Source organism: Cetorhinus maximus, chromosome 6 (assembly GCF_964194155.1).
Source record: "Cetorhinus maximus chromosome 6, sCetMax3.hap1.1, whole genome shotgun sequence".
NCBI classification, from domain to species: Eukaryota; Metazoa; Chordata; class Chondrichthyes; order Lamniformes; family Cetorhinidae; genus Cetorhinus; species Cetorhinus maximus.
Genome location: NC_135884.1, coordinates 37,668,182 through 37,686,072, shown reverse-complemented (window position 1 = coordinate 37,686,072; position 17,891 = coordinate 37,668,182). Strand labels below are relative to the sequence as shown.

The following is a 17,891-nucleotide window of genomic DNA, read 5'->3' as shown; positions in this document are numbered from 1 at the left end:
TTTTTCAATTTTTTTTAATATTTAGTGCCGCTGAGTCACAGACCAGGAAATCTAAACTGGCTGCATGACAACTCATTTAAAAGCAATGTTGGGACTGAGATGAGTAGTATTTATATTCATGAAAATATTTCTGTGGATTTGAGCCCAAACTGTGCTATAATCTGTGTGAATAAGGTTAGAAAACGATTCTAATTTTTTTTTTATGCCAGATTAGAGGATTTAAAGGTACTTATACCATTTTCCGCCTATTCCAGCATGTAAGATGGATTATATTTATTATAGTAAAAGTGCAGTTTATCTTTGGATTTGAGCATTTGTTTTATCTGGGGGACCAGATTATTGAACACAACCCAGACAGATGGGATCAAAATCCTGTTTTTCTGTGCCAGTTGTGAGGGTCTTGAGTGCAATGAGTTTAGGGAGTTTCAACCAGTTCCTAATGTGTACAAGTCCAAAATGCAAAGCTACTTCCCATTCAATATTAATTGGGACAAAATTAAACTCATTTATAGACATTTTTAAAAAGAACCTTTAAAGGTGGCATTTAGCCTAATTAATTGCATATAATCCTAAATGTTCTGCAGAGTATCTAATGGATGATTCTGCAATCTCACGCTCCCAGCTGGGAAGCTGTGCTCATAGGTAATGAAGACCTGACAGAAGGGATCAATTCCATAAGCACTGTCCCCTCTTTAAGCGTGGCTATTCATTGGAAACATGGTATCATGGAACTATCCCTTTACATGTCTCCCTGGCTATCCTGAAGGGTACAGGATAACATGAGCTGGTTTTCAAATCTCAGGCCCTTTTGCTCCTGAGGCGAGGGCGCAGAGTCGGGAAATTTCCCCATTCCCCAAACCCATCTTGGTAGAAACTGCCCCAAACAGCCAAATTCTCGCTTTGGTGTGGGGCGGGTGTGGGATGGAGTCAGGCCTGCCAACCCAGGAAGCAATATAGATGCAGAGGCAAGTCCTACGTGGTAAATGTGTCTCGAGGCAGAATTTTTAAGTTGGCATGCAGGTGCGCACCCGACCCGATCAGGCGCGAAATCACATGAGATGATGTTGGGCGAGCGTCCTGTCGTCATCCCGCGCACGCGCGATATTTCGGTCGGCGGGCGCAAGCGAGTGTTCGGAAGCGCGCCCGCCAACAATTAAGAAGACAGTTAAAGTTGATAAAGTTCCAATTGTCTCTGATTTTTCGTGGTCCCTCCAATCTTACGATTGACAGACAGGCGAATCTGCCAGGCGGACTTTTCACTTTTGATGAAACCTCATCCAAGGGTGGGAAGAAGTTTCCGTTATTAAATTAAAAAAAACATATGGGCGGAATTTTCATTATGTATATGTTCTGGTGACTGTGATGCATAGACATTTTTCTCCAGTTTTTAAAAACTTTATTTATTGGTTTCAAAGACTTTAGCTCCCTGAGGCAGCTCTCTGTCTTCAGGGAGCTTTCATTCAGCGCTTGCCTGTGCCAGCGCTTATATCAGCACCCGCCCCCATTTCTGCAGTGCTGAGCATTACAGCGCGCGCTTCAAGCTGGCTGGCCGTTAATTGGCCAGCCAACGTGAAATCGCAGTCGGGGACTGGACGTGGATGACAGTCCATCTCCCGGGCCCACCGATCGCGCCCGCATGCAGAATTAAAAATCCTGCTCTTGGGCATGGTATAAAAGGAGGGCCTGGAAGTAGTTCCTGCTGTGAAGCAGGAAGTAGATGGAAGTGCTGCTAGCCCTGGGAGGAGATGTCAATCAAGAGTCAGGTTAACACTAACTGTAATAGTTGTCCAACTGAATGTTGACACTGGAAGAGATGGCCCATCACGGGCTTTCCATAGGAAAATATAGACATTACTGCTGCCTATTCACCTTGTAATGAAGGAGCACACCCTACAAAGTTTAGGCTGGAAAATCCTCATGAGACATAGCCATGGAGATGGCAACATCTTGGCACCATCAACTGCTCACGATATTCCCTATTGACTCAGATTACCAAAGTATCTCAGGGGATGATTGATAGACACCACATGCAGAAACTTTGCCTCTCTTTCCATCCATTTCTTAGGGCACGGCCATGCAATTGAGCCTTGCACAGGGCCCTCACAGCTCCACACTGTTATAGCAGAACAGTGTCATTCAGAGGGGGCAGGCCAGCAAGGTACTTTGTGCTCAGGAGTATAACATACCAACTGGTAGTGACAGGAACAAATGCCAGGCCACCCTGCATTCGTCCAGCCCCATTTCGCAACCCTTCCCCCAAAATTAGGCATTGCTGAGCTGGAGAACATGTTTATTTTATGTAAGCAGATATATCCATGTGAGACCAATTGAAGCTGAGGCCTCACATGCCCATTTTCTATTTTATTTGTCACGCCAGAATATCAGAAAGCAGGCCAAGTGGGGAAGGAGCAGGCAGGGCCGTGCCATGCTTCAATGACTGCACATCCTGGTTGAGAAGAACCAGAGATGCTGCAACACATTATATCCGAGTAGCCAGATGAATCTGCCCATGGTGACCAAGAGGGGCCAGAAGGGGATAGCCTCCACCATAAGTGCATCAGGGGACCATGCCAGGTCTTGGATTCAGTGCAGGAAGATGTTCCGCGATCTGCTGTGGTCCAGCGAGGTGAGTTGTTCGTCAGAAGCACACAGAGGTCCAAGTGATGGTTCACATCCGAAAGCTGCACCCATGGTGGGAAACTTGGCACATAGCATGGAGGCTTGTATGTCCAAGCCACTCCTGTAGGTGCACACAGTAGAGATATGAATGTACACTGTGATATACTGCCAGATTCAAGAGCTTTGTCCCTGGCATCATGATATATAAGATGAACATCACCCTGTATGTTGTATCTGCAGGACAAGGGGACCCATAATGCACAGAGATGGCATGGACAGGGGGGGTGGGTCATGAGGATACAGGTGATCAGAAACGTTGAGGAGACTGCCATGGAGTTAGTCAGGATGCCCGCCTGGCTCAATGACGGGGATGGAGAATCACCCGTAGAAGGTGCTAAAGGCAGCAGTAGAGGCATTTTGAAAGATGGTGCCTGATGGTCCTATTCATGAATAGGGCGGGAGTTTCACCCGGCTGATGCTTCCTTGATGATCACCCTTACTGAACTAACATGAATTTCACTGTGGATATTTCTAACATAACTTTAAAGAAGTGCAGTTATGATATGAGTCTCATTGTGTGATTTATGATTTGTTGAGTTGTTTAAGTATGCAATTTTGTGAGCTTATGAGCATGCAAATATGTAAACAGATATTGAAAGATACTTATTATTTTAATAATCAATTCAGTTGACACATAACCTTTGTTTTAAATCAGTGAGAGTGACTTTTTGATTTTTGTCCTAAAGCAGTAATTGAACAATTTGCCATGGGTAAACTATATTTTCTCAAATCTCCAGGTGACTTTGCATTGTTGTGTGCACATACTAAATTCGTAGTGGAGTAATGCTTCCATTAAAGTAATGAAGCAGATGGTGTGAGTAATTGTTATGAAGTGGTCCCAGATCAATAAGATTTTTCTTATGAATCACCAAAGAAATGTATTAATCACCATGGTTACAAACATCATTAAGACGTGCAACACTAGTAATATATTCCTAAAACAGCTGTTCATAGTGTGTGGATAAGAAAGGTGGTTTGTTATGCAAGACATTGACAGTGAAAAATTGTGTGTGTCACAAAATGTTTCAACAAAGACTATCACTGATTGTACATTTTTCTCCAATAAAAACAACATATACATCCATTGGTATATAACCAGCCTTACTGCAATACTGCACCTGTTCCATATCTAATTCCACAGTTTAGATTTTCTTATATTTAAAATAAATATAAGTGGTAAAGGTGAACTATTCCCTGAACTGGCTAATTATGCTTTGCTGTTCTATGTATTATTGTTAAAAGAAATCAAATCATGAAATTTAATGTATTGGTGTAATGTTGTTCTTCAGGAAGTATCTCCCTTTGGAAAGGTTTCCCAAGTTCACAAACTTCGAAACATATGTTGTTCTACTGAGCAATATAAATTAAGGAGGCATTTATGATCTGTTCATCTCCTTTTCAAATTTAAAAAAGACATACAGTGGTGAATGATTGAAAGAGGGAGGGTAAGTGAGTGGCATATTTTGCCTATTTTCAGCTTGGTAGCTGTGAAGAAAGAAAATCTGAAAAAGGCATAAGATTTTCTTTTCTTTTGACCACTGTATTTTATAATACTCCAAGGGTTTTATTTACTGGCTTTTAAATCTTACCAGATCTGAAGGTGTATATTAGAAACATTTTGAGCATTCACAGCAAATTGAAGTAAGTGAACTCACATTGGTAGAAGCCAAAATTATTTTGAAATGGAGTTGGTCATTTGAAACTGCAGTGTTCAGGCTTGGTAAGTGAGTGGTCATTACCCAGAGTAAAAAATAGTTTTTGCGGGCTTCTAGATGCCGTACTGCAGATTTTGCTTTGAAACAAGATGTCAGAATTGAGGAAAATATGAACTTACATTTTCTTGTCCAGAAAAAAGGAAAGCAGGTAGCATATCTTTTGATCATTTTTGACACAAGCTACTTGACAGCTGTTTAATATCATTGCATACACTTTGAGACCTGCTCTACTACAGTTAACAAAAAACATAGGGCAGGATATTGAGTTTGGCATGCGGGGGTGGGGCCCGCTCGCCAATGCGTAAAATGATGTGGGATGACGTTGGGCGGAACTCTTGACGTTACCCCGCGTCATTTCAATTTTCAGGTTGGCGGGGGTGCAGCCGAATCAGCTGTGCGCCCGCTGACCTGTCAACGGCCAATTGAGGCCATTTAAAAACTAATTGAAGTACGTAAAGGACCTGCCCGTCCAGCCTTAAGGTTGGCGGGCAGGCCGGGAGCCCTGGCAGGCTTCAGAAAAAGCATGAAACCTCATCCACGGGTGGGATGAGGTTTCATGTAGGTTTTTAAAAATTTAATAAAGGTTTAATTAAAAGTGATGGACATGTCCCAACTCATGTGACAGTGTCACATGAGGGGACACGTCAGGGAAATTTTATTTATCTATATTTCACATTTTTGGAATTTGGCGCCGATCTCCCTGAGGCAGCACTTAGCCTCAGGGAGATGAATGCACTCTTGGCTTAGGGAACCCCCTCTTGCCCGCACAGGAAGCGCATAGCGCTTCCTGGTGGACGTCATAATGGATGGGTCTTAATTGGCCCACCCATGTAAAATGGTTGTGCGCCCCCAATTTGGGGCGCCGATTGGAGTCGCGCCCACATGCGCCCGCTCGTGAACTTCTCCCCAGATGGGGGGAAATCTCTTCCCATAAAGATAGAGTTGACAAGATGGTAAAAAAGGGGAAAAGAAGAATAAAAAAGACTGGTATTTTGTACCATGAAGTGTGACTTTTTAAAATGAGGTTTCTGAATAAATTTAATGTTGTCATGCTGAAGTGAATTTTAGCACTTTGTAGTTGCTTCAGCTTTTCTTTGTTAATTTTTGAAAGGAAGCTCTATTATGTTAATTCCTACCCTCCTCAAAAACCGCAGGGGAATACAGTTGGATTATATAATTTGCTGGATCTTCTGGTTGAGGAGAACCGGATAAGAATTCCTCTCTAGCAAAATCCCAACATATAGTTGGCAAAGCAGGCACATCTGCACCTAATCTGATTTTCCAAAGGCAGGCTACTTTACATATTGTTACTTCCATCGCATCTCTTTTGGCTGCAGAAGGGTTTGGTGCAGCGCAGTATGTCCATTAGCCTCTGTGCTTTTTAATGTTTTAATTAACCTCAGCTGTTTTAGGCTATTCATAAGATCACTCTACAATCATAGACTAAAGTGTCATTTAAATTTTATGACCTCCATTTGCCAGGTACACAACAAGTGGTATATTCCATTCATTCACAAGTCACTGGAATACAACCCACCATTTTAGAGCAGGCATATTCTATGCTCTCCATCACTCCTGGCAGTGTTAATTACGCATTATTCATATTTAAATTAGGTTAGAACCTAAGAACATACAAAATAGGAGGAGGAGTCGGTCGTGCAGCCCATCAAGCCTGTTGTTATAGGGTGGCCGAGTTGTACTATTAGTGATAGAGTTGATCTGTAGACACTTCTTGGGTGGAAACATTAAGCTTATTTATAATGTACTCAGCAACAACGACACGTGTGTTTTCAACTCCAACTCTAACTCTACACTGCCTGCAGAGGTAAACTGCGCTACTTTCCTATTGGTTACTACAGATCATGTGATCTTTCCTAACATGTATTATTCTTAAAGGTACATTACACAGTAAATAAAACCACAATTACGACATTCCTCCCCCTTTAACTCGGCTATACATATTATATTTACAAGTACATATTTTTCAAGACAACATAATATCTACATTGGGTAAGGAATTTATAAGTTCAGTCTTTCACGTGGTTTCCTGGTACATGTGGAACTCGATGGAGTTTAGAAGGATGAGGGGGGATCTGATTGAAACTTACAGAATACTGAAAGGCCTGGATAGAGTGGACGTGGGGAAGATGTTTCCATTAGTAGGAGAGACTAGGACCCGAGGGCACAGCCGCAGAGTAAAGGGAAGACCTTTTAGAACAGAGATGAGGAGAAACTTCTTTAGCCCGAGAGTGGTGAATCTATGGAATTCATTGCCACAGAAGGCTGTGGAGGCCAGGTCATTGAGTGTATTTAAGATCGAGATAGATAGGTTCTTGATTGGTAAGGGGATCAAAGGTTACGGGGAGAAGGCAGGAGAATGGGGTTGAGAAACTTATCAGCCATGATTGAATGGTGGAGCAGACTCGATGGGCTGAATGGCCTAATTTCTGCTCCTGTGTCTTATGGTCTTATGAAATGTCGCAGCTCCACAACTTCAGATTCTTTGTTAGAATCCTTTTCCAGATTTGCTTGAACATTAGGTGCTTCGGTGGGCACTTGCAGTTCTGTATCCTCAACTCTTACAGGAACACCAGACATGTCAGTCCTGCGTTGAGTACCCTCAACAGGAAACGCAGACCCAGTCATGGTCACTGGTGGGACCAAATCTTGGTGATTTGTCTCTCTCTTCCTTAAATGGTCCACATGTTTATGGATGACCTGGCCTTCCACCTCCACGTCGTAAAATAGAGGCCCAGTCACCGCACTTATTTCAACTGGTAACCACTTTGGACCTTCCCCAAAGTTTTTCACGTATACCGTCTTTCCCATGGTAAATTTCCTCTCACAACTATGCCAGTCTTGCCTAGCTTTCTGGCTTTTCTGACTCCTTTCCACCTTTCCCTCTAAATTCGGCATTATTAAGCTTAATCTCATCCTGAGATGGCGTTTCAACAATAATTCTGCAGGTGTGACACCTGTTGTTGTGTGAGGAGTAGCTCTGTAATGAAAAAGAAAGTATGCTAGCTTAGTTGCTAAGGAATCGCCAGTTAGCTTTTTCATGCCTGCCTTGAATGTTTGAATCACCCTGTCGTCCAGTCCATTTGAGAAAGTGTGGTATGGTGCAGGTTTTACCTGAGTGATACCGTTGAGGCTCATAAACCGTTGAAACTCAGCACTCGTAAATGCCGTGCCGTTATCAGAAACGACTACTTCTGGTAGTCCATGAATGGCAAAACTTTGACATAGCTTCTCAATTGTAGCGGCCGACATTGGTGACTTCACCTTATATATTTCCAACCATTTTGAATGGGCATCTACAATGAGCAGAAACATTGTTCCCAGGAAAGGTCCAACATAGTCAATGTGTAACCGCATCCAGGGTCTACCTGGCCACTCCCATGGAGCTGTCACCGTGCAATGTCAGCAACTGCAAAAGTTGCCAGAGTGCTTTACTAAACTCTCTATTTCGCCATCCATCCCTGACCACCATAGGTAGCTGCATGCTATGGTCTTCGTTGTGAAATTCCTGGATGGGCACTGTGCAGTTCAATTAGAAGTGGTTCCCTTCCCTTTGGAGGAACTATCACTCGTGCACCCCATAATAGTATGCCATCCTGGTTGGTTATTCCCTGTCTTCTGTTTTCTCATTTTATCAGATATGGGCTCCTGAGACCAAACATGTAGCACTTGTTCTCGTACTTGAGATAGGACTGGGTCCCGACTTGTCCAGTTTCTCTGTAAAGCACATACCAGTGAGGAATCTAAGAAATTTAACAGTAGAACAAGATCCTCTGGAACTGTGATGTGTTCATCATTTTCTTGTAAAGGCAAACAGCTAAGGGCGTCGGCATTTGCAATTTGATTGCCAGGCTTATGTACGAAAGTGTATTCTTATGCTGCCAGAATTAAAGCCCTATTAGTATTTCTGTATCTTCTTTCTACATGCCTTCTTCTTTCTAGCGCAGACTTTAACCTCGGCCGTCTTTTTGACTTCATTATTGGCCAGATTTCTCTCAGATGCAGGCTCAACTTGTCTGAGCTCAGTGGCTGAGTCTCCCAAAATTTCATTATCTGTCTGCTTCTTGGAAAATTCTGTGACTTTTGCTTCCAAAGCCTCTTTGGCTTCCTCTAGTTGATGCTTCAGCTCTTCCGTCTCTTTTCTGTATTTGTTTGCTGCCTCCTGGAAAATTGAACATTGTGTCTTCTCTGCCAGCTAATCCTTCAGTTTGTTCAGAGAGGTGCTCAACTCTTTCTGTTTCTCTTCATACTTTTCCAGAGGTACAAACTTTGACCTGAGGGAATCTTGTAGTGTGTGAAGGTCATTCAACAGGTTTTCTTTTTCCCTTCGAAGGTTGCTCACCTCGTCTTGAACTCTGTCATCAAGTCGGGTCTCTTCGAGTTTCTTCTGCTGTTCTTCCAAGGTTTAGCTTAAGACAGCCTGCATTTCTTCAGGCTGTTGAGTCCTTACACACTCCTTTTTCAAAACAGGAATGCTTCCAGCTTCCTTTTGGAATCTTAATGGCCAATCAGGCTTGATTTCTCTTAGCCAATTTCGCCCTAGCAGGCTTGGTCCTCTACCTCTCAATACCAACACTGGTAACTTTGCCAATTGGCTTCCATAATTGCTAGTTACTCTGCTTATGCCTTTTACTTGAAGGTCTTCACCTGTATACGTTTTTAGCTTGGCCACTGTTCGTTCCAAGCTTAATTGATGTTCCACATAATTCAAATATCTGAAGGTATGTTCCCCTATTACTGTAGTGGAAGCTCCCGTGTCTACATCCATTTTAACAGCTTTGCTATTTACTTTCACTGTGACAAATATTGGATCTGTCTTTCCAACTTTCAGATTAAACAATGAGTAAATGTCAGAATTTGTTGTTTCAGGCTCTTCTAAATTGTAGATTTCTTTGGTATTCTTCTTTTGTTTACAAGCCTGCTTGAATCTTTCCTTGCGCTGCCCCATCATCTGTCCATTTCAGTGACAATAGTAGCATTCAATTTTTTTAAACTGCCAGTCGCTAAAAGACTGATCGTTTCCACCTCTATTAAAATTATTCTTAGATTTCACTGCTAAGTTATTTTTCTTTATTCTTCGGCTAGTAGGGGCTGTTTCCCGCTTCTCAGCGGAGTCTTGCTTTTTAACGCCACTTTTGGCTGCGGTTTCCGGCCTGATGTGGAGGATAGCGCCATTTTTCACACCCTCTATTGCTTCTGAATCTCTTACTGTGCTTTCCATGGCCAGTGCTATCTCTAGCACTTTCTTGAAATCCACATTCACATCGGACAATAATCTTTTCCGAAAAATGTCCTCTTTCACACCACACATTAAACGATTTCTGAGCATGTTGTTCAAAGTCATACCAAACTCACAATGTTCTGTTAGCTGCTTCAAATTTGCCACGTAACATGCAATTGCCTCACTCGGGTCTCTATTTTGCAAATTAAACCTGAACCTCTGCATCATGACTGAGGGTTTAGGTTGAAAATGACCCTTCATGAGGTCCACCACTTCATCGAAATTCTACGAATCTGGGGTGCTGGGTGGTTTTGCTCCCACAAGTACTCAAGAGGATCACTTGCCTCTTCTCTTCCCCGTAATCTCGTTCGCTTGAAAAAAGAACGTGAGGCATTCTATGTATTGAGATCAATCATCTGTGGCTGGTTCAAAACGATCAATTCTCCCAAATTGTGGCATTTTGAGTGGGGATAACTTCTTCAATTCTAATGGAGCTTGCTACTTACAATCACTGGCCGAGGTATAGTGCCAATTTCTTTTCAACTTGATTTCTTCTGTTCAATCCTGTTTTATCATCATCACCAGTTAGTTGTAAGGGTGGCTGAGTTATAATACTAGTGATGGAGTTGGTCTACAGACACTTCTTGGGTGGAAACATTAAGTTTATTTACAATGTACTCAGCAGCAACTACACGTGTGTTTTCAACTCCAACTCTAACTCTACACTGCCTGCCGAGGTAGCCCGCGCTACTCTCCCATTGGTTACTATAGATCATGTGATCTTTCCTAACAAGTAGTATTCTTAAAGGTACATTACACACTAAATAAAACCATAATTACTACACTTGTTTTAACATTCAATAAAAGCGTGACTGAACCTTTACATCAAATCTTGCCCTATCCCCAAAGCCTTTGATTCCCTTAATGTCCAAAAATCTATTGATCTCAGTCTTGAATATATTCATCAATCGAGCATCAACAATCCTCTGGGACAGAAAATTTCAAAGATTCATGACCCTCTGAGTGAAGGAATTTCTCCTCACCTCAGTCCTAAATGGCTGACCCCTTTATTATTAAACTGCTGCCTAGACTCTCTAGAGGGGAAATAAAACAGCCTCTCAGCATTCACCCTCCAAACAATTTTGTACATTTCAATGAGATCACCTCTCATTCTTCTAAACTTCAGGGAATATAGGCCCATTCTACTTAACCTCTCCTCAGAGGATAGCCCTCTATTCAGAGGAACCAATCAAGTGAACCTACGTTGCACCCCTTCTGAGGCAAGTACATCCTTCCTTATGTAAAGAGACCAAAGCTATACACAGTACTCGAGACATAATCTCAGCAAAGCCCTACGTGATTACAGCAAGACTTCCTCACTCTTGCACTCCAGCCCCCTTTCAATAAAGGCGAACATGTCATTTGCCTTCCTGTTACCTGCATGTCAACTTCTATGAGTGCAAGGACCGCCAAATCCCTCTGCACATCGACATCTACTAGTCTCTCACCTTTTCAAAGGTATACTACTTTTCCACTTTTCCTACCAAAGTAGATAAATTTTACAATCGCTACATAATACTCCATCTGTCACCTTCTTGCCCACCATTTAAAGGTCTATATTCCTTTTCAGCCTCTTTGTGTTCATCTCAGAGCTTACTTTCCCACCTAACTTTATTTTGTCATCAACCACGAGAAATATTACACTTGGTCCCCACATCTAACTCATAGATATAGATAGGAAATAGCTGAGTCCTCCACTAGTTACACCTTGCCATCCTGTAAATGACCTGTTCATTCCTATTCTTTCTGTCCATTGACGAATTCTCAATCCATGTTAATACAGTACTCACAATCCCATGAGCACTAATCTTGTGTAACAACCTGACATGTGGCACCATATCTGAATACCTTCTGAAAGTCCAATCTTTTAAAAAATTGTCCACGGGATGCGGGCATCACTGTCAAGGCCAGCATTTATTACCCAATGCCTATTTATTACCTAGTAAGAGTGCCTTGCTAGGCCATTTTAGAGGCAATTAGGAGTCAGTCACATTGCTGTGGGACAGGAGTCACATATAGTCCAAACCAGATAAGGACAGCAGAATATTTTCCCTCGTAGGACATTTGTGAAACAGATGGGTTTTTAACAAAAAATTGATAGTTTCATGATCACTCTTACTGATGCTATCTTTTTTTTTCATTCCATATTTTATTTATTTAAGAGAACTTATATTCCCCAGTTGTTATAGTGGGATTTGAACACATACATCTGGATTATTAGGCCATGCTCTGAATTACTAGTGCAGCAACATAACCACTGTGTTACTGTACCCTTTGAATAGACTACATCCACGGACTCCCCTTGTCTAGTCACTATTAACATTCCCAAAAAGCGCAACAGATGTGTCAAACATGATTTACCTTTCATAAAGGTAACAAGACCACCTGTTACTTGTTCCATGTTGTTATTTCACAGAGTGCTGACCCTTGTTCTGCTATTAACACATTCTACTTTCTTACCTTTATGCCACTATTAGCACCTTCTTTAGCCCATACCATTATCATCAACACTCCCTTTGTCTTTTTGTCTTTGTCAATCTCTCCTTTGCCCCAACCTAATGCTGGCTTTCTATCCAGCTTCACCTGCTCCACCCACTTTAAACAGTATAAATTTCATCACATTTCTATTTCTTTAGCTCTGAAGAAGGGTAAAGTGGACTCGAAATGTTAACTCTGTTTCTCACTCCACAGGTGCTGTCAGACCTGCTGAGTTTTTCAAGCATTTTCTGTTTTCATTTCTTATTACCTTTCATAAATCCATGTTGCCTCTTCCTAGCCTTATTGTGATTTTCCAGGTACAATGTTACCACGTCCTTAATCATAGATTCTAGCATTTTCCATACTACTGATGACAGCTTAACCGGCCTATAGTTCCCTGTTTCCTTGCTCCCTCCTTTGTTGAACAGCAAAGCTACTTCCACAACTTTTTAATCCATGGGGATAGTCCTAGATTCTAGTGAATTCTGGAAGATCAAAACCAATGCATCCACTATCTCTGTCGCCACCTCTTTTAAAACCCTAGGATGCTGGCCATCAGGTCCAAGAGATTTGTCATCTTTTAGTCTCATTAATTTTTCTAGTACTTTCTCTTTACTAATACTAATTTCTTTAATCCTAGTTTTGGCTAAATGGGATAGATTTTGAACAAATCAAGCAACTCAAGACTGGACATCCATGAGGCGCTGTGGGCTATCAGCAGATCTGTAACCTCATGGCCCATCATATCCCCCACTTAACCATTACCACCAAGCCAGGATATCAACCCTGGCTCAATGAAGAGTGTAGGGGGCATGCCAAGAGCAGCACCAGACATACCTAAAAATGAAGTGTCAAACGGGTGAAGCTACAACACAAGACAACTTGTATGCCAAACAGCATAAGCAACTAGCGATAGCCAGGACTAAGCGATTCCATAACCAATGGATCAGATCTAAGCTCTGCAGCCCTGCCACATCCAGTTGTGAATGGTGGTAGACTTTTTAAAACATCATTCATGGGATGTGAGTATCGTTGGCTAGGCCTGCATTTATTGCCCATCACTAATTGCCTTTGAGAAGGTGGCGGTGACCTGCCTTCTTGAACTTCTGTAGTTCATGTGCTTTAGATACACCCACATTGTAGCATCAAGGAGCCCTAGCAAAATTGGAGTCAATGGGAATCAGGGGAATACTCTCCACTGGTTGGAGTCACACCTAGCAGAAAGGAACATGGTTGTGGTTGTTGGACTCAGTTCTAGGACTTCACTGCAGGAGTTCCTCAGGCTACGTCCTAGGCCCCGCCATCTTCAGCTATTTCATCAGTGACCTTCCTTCCATTATAAGGTCAGAAATGTGGATGTCCACTGATGATTGCACAATGTTCAGCACCATTTGCAACTCCTCAGATACTGAAGCAGTCCATGTCCAAATGTTCCAGATAGTAGACGCTAAGCAAAGTCTATTCATCTCAACTGAAACAAGTCAAATGTTTGGGCTGGTAACTCTTCACATACCAGGAGAGATCTACAGCATTTTGTAAGGCACCAAGCTATTGACTGCTGAACAGACCCTGAAAAAATACAAAGATGTTTTCACAGGCCTTGATGTCTTCCTGGTGAATATTATCTTGAAGTAAATGAGAGCGTGAGACCAATTCAGCATATTCCGAGTAGAGCTCCAGTTGCCCTCAAGTCCAGCCTGAAAGACAAGATAGAGGAACTTGAAAAGATGGGAGTAATCAAGAAAATGACAACAACTACAGACTGGATTAGCAGCATGGTATCGGCTCAACCATCTTCAGCTGCTTCATCAATGACCTTTCTTCCAGCACAAGGTCAGAAGTGTGATGATTGCACAATGTTCAACATCATTTGCGATTCCTCAGATACTGAAGCAGTCCATGTCCAAATGCAGCAAGACCTGGACAATATCCAGGCTTGGGCTGACAAGTGGCAAGTAACAGTCACGCCACACAAGTGCCAGGCAATGACCACGTCCAACAAGAGAGAATCCAACTATCGCCCCTTGATGTTCAATGGCATTACCATCGCTGAATCCCCCACTATCAACATCCTGGGGGTTACCATTGACCAGAAACTGAACTGGACTAGCCATATAAATACTGTGGATACAAGAGCAGGCCAGAGGCTAGGAATCCTGCAGTGAGTAACTCACCTCCTGACTCCCCAAAGCCTATTATGAACATATGAAATAGGAGCAGAAGTAGGCCATTCAGCCCCTCAAGCCTGCTTCGCCCTTCAATAAGATCATGGCTGATCTGTTTGTGTTTCGAGTTCCATATTCCCATCTATCTCTGATAACCTTTGATTCCCTTGCCTTACTCGAATCTAACTACCTTTGCCTTAAAAATATTCAGTGACCCTGCCTCCACCGCCTTCTGAGGCAGAAAGCTCCAAAGTCGCACAACACTCTGAGAGAAAAAAATTCTTCTGATCTTTGTCCTATAAGAGTGACCCCTAATTTTAAAACAATGCCCCCTAGTTCGGGACTCACCCACAAGAGGAAACATCCTTTCCACGTCCACCTTGTCAATACCATTCAGGATCTTATATACTTCAGTCAAGTCACCCCTCACTCTTATAAACTCCAGTGGAAACAAGCCCAGTTTGTCCAACCCTATCCTCATAAAACAGCCCACTCATTCCAGGTATCAATCTAGTAAACCTCTTCTGAGCCACCTCCAACGCGTTTACAACCTTTCTTAAATAAGGAGACCAAAACTACACACAGTACTTGAGATGCAGTCTCACCAATTCCCTGTATAATTGAAGCATAACATCTTTATTTTTATGCTCAATTCCTTTCGTAATAAAGGATAGCATTCCATTATCCTCCTTGATTACATGCTGTACATGCATACTAACTTTTTGTGACTCATGCACGAGAACACCTAGATCCCTCCGCACCCTCAGAATTCTACAGTCATTCTCCATTTAAGTAATGCTCTGCTTTTTTGTTCTTCCTGCCAAAGTGAACAACTTCACATTTTCCCACATTATACTCCATCGACCTGATTGTTGCCCACTCTCTCAACTTATCTATATCCATCTACAAACTCCATATGTCTTCGCCACAACATACTTTCCTACCTATCTTTGTGTTGTCTGCAAATTTACTACCATGTCATCGCTCCCCTCATCTGTGTCATTGATGCAAATTGTAAAAAGTTGAGGCCCCAGCAAAGACCCTTGCGGGACTCCACTCGTCATGTACTGCCAATCAGACAAAGACCCATTTATGCATACTCTCTGTTTTCTGCTAGCTAGCCAATCTTGTATTCAGGCTAATATGTTACCCCGTACACCATGAGCTTTTATTTTCTGCAATAACTTTTGATGTGGCACCTTATCAAATGCTTTCTGGAAATCCAAGTACAGTATGTCTACAGGCTCTCCTCTGTCCACTGCACATGTTACTCCTTCAAAGAACTCTAATAAATTGGTTAAACATAATTTCCCTTTCATAAAACTATGCTGAACCTTCCCGATTACCTTGAACTTTTATAAGTGCCCACCTATAACCTCTTTAATGATTGGCTGTAACACCTTCTGCATGACAGACGTCAAGCTAACTGGCCTATCGTTTCCTGTTTTCTGCCTCCCTTGAATAGAGGCATTAAATTCGCTACTTTCCAGAATCTAGGGAATTTTGGAAAATTAGCACCAACACATCTACTACCTCATTAGCTACCTCTTGTAAGACCTTAATGAAGTCCATCTGGACCCGGAGACTTGTCAGCCTGCAGCTCCATCAGTTTGCTAGCTCACCATCATCTTCTCAAGGGTAATTAGGGATGGTCAATAAATGCTGGCCTAGCCAGCGTCACCAACATCCCATGGATGACTAAAAGAAAACTTAACCACGTCACTCTCAAACTTAATATGTAATTCTATCATATTAGTATCACTCTTCTCCAGAGGATCATTTGCTATAAGATGAATAATTAATCCTGTCTTATTGCATAATACTGTACTAGATCTGAAATAGCCTGTTCCCTCATTGGTTCTGTGACATATTGGGGATAATTTTACCAGGCCCTTAGAGGCGGGGAAGGCAAGCAAGATTTGAGAAAAATAAGTTGGTGTGGTTTGCAACATTCTCCTGCTTCTGGCTGTTTTTCCCAGGGGTGGGCAGAGCCCAATGTCAGCTACATGCTTGGCAGCAGTGGAAGCCAACTGAGGTAAATTAGGCAATTAACTGCAGTCCTCCACCAAGATTGCAATTTCCCATCATAGAATGGGTACCACACTATCAACACCTCAGCAACTCAGAGGGGGCGACTGCATAACACCATGAGTGTTTAAGGCTTTCTAACTTTTAGTGGCAAAAAATGTCAAGGCTGATGTTTTGTGCTTGCAGAGGTTTGCCATTGTGTGACGAGGTCCTGGAGACTGATGTACTGGGGTTAGTGCACTGCTTGGCAGCTGCTCCCTTGTGTCCCTCCCACTCCTGCTGCATTCCTCTTAGCAGACAGAGTGAAGGCTGTCAGCTGCCCTTGCAATCTGGCGCACTGAATCGAGCTCCCCTCTCTTGAGGCCACCTGTTGCCCCTAATTGGATGTGATTTTGGAGGAACATTCTTCATTGTCCACCTTCCAGAAGATTGAACTGAAGATGCACTATTGCGTGAATGTGGTTGGGATCTGAATTGTCCCTAGGGCCGAAAATGTTCTAAATCTGGAAAATTCTGCCTATTGTTCTAGAAAACTGTCTCAAATGCACCCTATGAACTTGTCCTCCAAGCCTCTTTTGCCAATTTGGTTTACCTAGTCTATATGAGGATCAAAGTCCTCCATGATTATTGCATTACATTTTAAAATGCTGTTCTAATTTTCTGATTTATATCCTATCTATGATTATTGTTATGGGTTCTATAAACTACTCCCACCAGTGTTTTCTGTCCTTTGTTAATTCATAGCTCTATCATATGGATTCTATATGATGATTTTCTGGGCTAAGATCCTTCCTCCCTACTGCCTTTATCAGATCATTTCTCTCTTCTGCCTTTATCAAGGGTCCTTAAAGTGCAGATTTAGTTTTTCCTCAAACATTTTGCGATCCAAAATATTTGCAATTCGGTTAATAGTGAAATGGGACAGGATAGCAAATGGCACACTTTTGTAATATGAAGGCTGATGTTTCCCATTCTATGACTGGATTTCTTTATTGTGCTATGCTTCAGATTTTGGTCCAGAATTTATTGGAGCACAGAATCTCATACATGCACAATTTCTTGCACCCTTCAGGTCAAATGTTCAAAAGAAACATTGGAAGTGTGAGCTGATAATGGTGCAGAGAGGGCTATTGAGCATCTGGGACATTGGCGAATGGTGTCAACAGTGTCTCTCCTTAATCCTTAAAGGATTGACAAATAAAGAGAGTAAGGATTGAGAAAGAGGGTTAGTTAGAGTGGACGAATACAATGATAAATCAAGTGCAAGACGAGAAATAAAGTGGAGAGAAAGATTGGATAAAGAGAGAAAAAAAGACAAAGGAAAAGCAACATTTTTTGAGTTGACATTTAAAAATCCCCAACAATTATTCACTCCCTTGAAGGAATGTGACTTCACACTTTTCATTTTCCACACACTTATTATGGTTTAATGCACAGTTAATGTGGAAATGCAGCAACTTCATGAAACTCATGGGGAAGTTAAGGTTGAGGAAGTTCATGGAGTCAAGCTGCTGTTTTTACAAAGCT

At 42.1% G+C, this 17,891-nt stretch overlaps 1 protein-coding gene across 6 annotated transcripts in view; it reads left to right on the top strand.

The window, feature by feature from the left end:
• fhit (fragile histidine triad diadenosine triphosphatase) overlaps positions 1-17,891 on the top strand; it is a 1,241,405-nt gene that overhangs the window by 265,455 nt on the left and 958,059 nt on the right. The window contains exon 1 of one of the 6 annotated variants that reach the window (XM_078543630.1): positions 3,473-3,493. The exons of 4 other annotated variants lie outside the window; for them this stretch is intronic. The gene's annotated coding sequence lies outside the window, so the exon portion shown is untranslated. Of the gene's footprint in view, positions 1-3,472; positions 3,494-4,105; positions 4,125-17,891 lie in introns of those variants that run through there. One more of the 6 variants, XM_078543631.1, reaches the window with a different exon arrangement.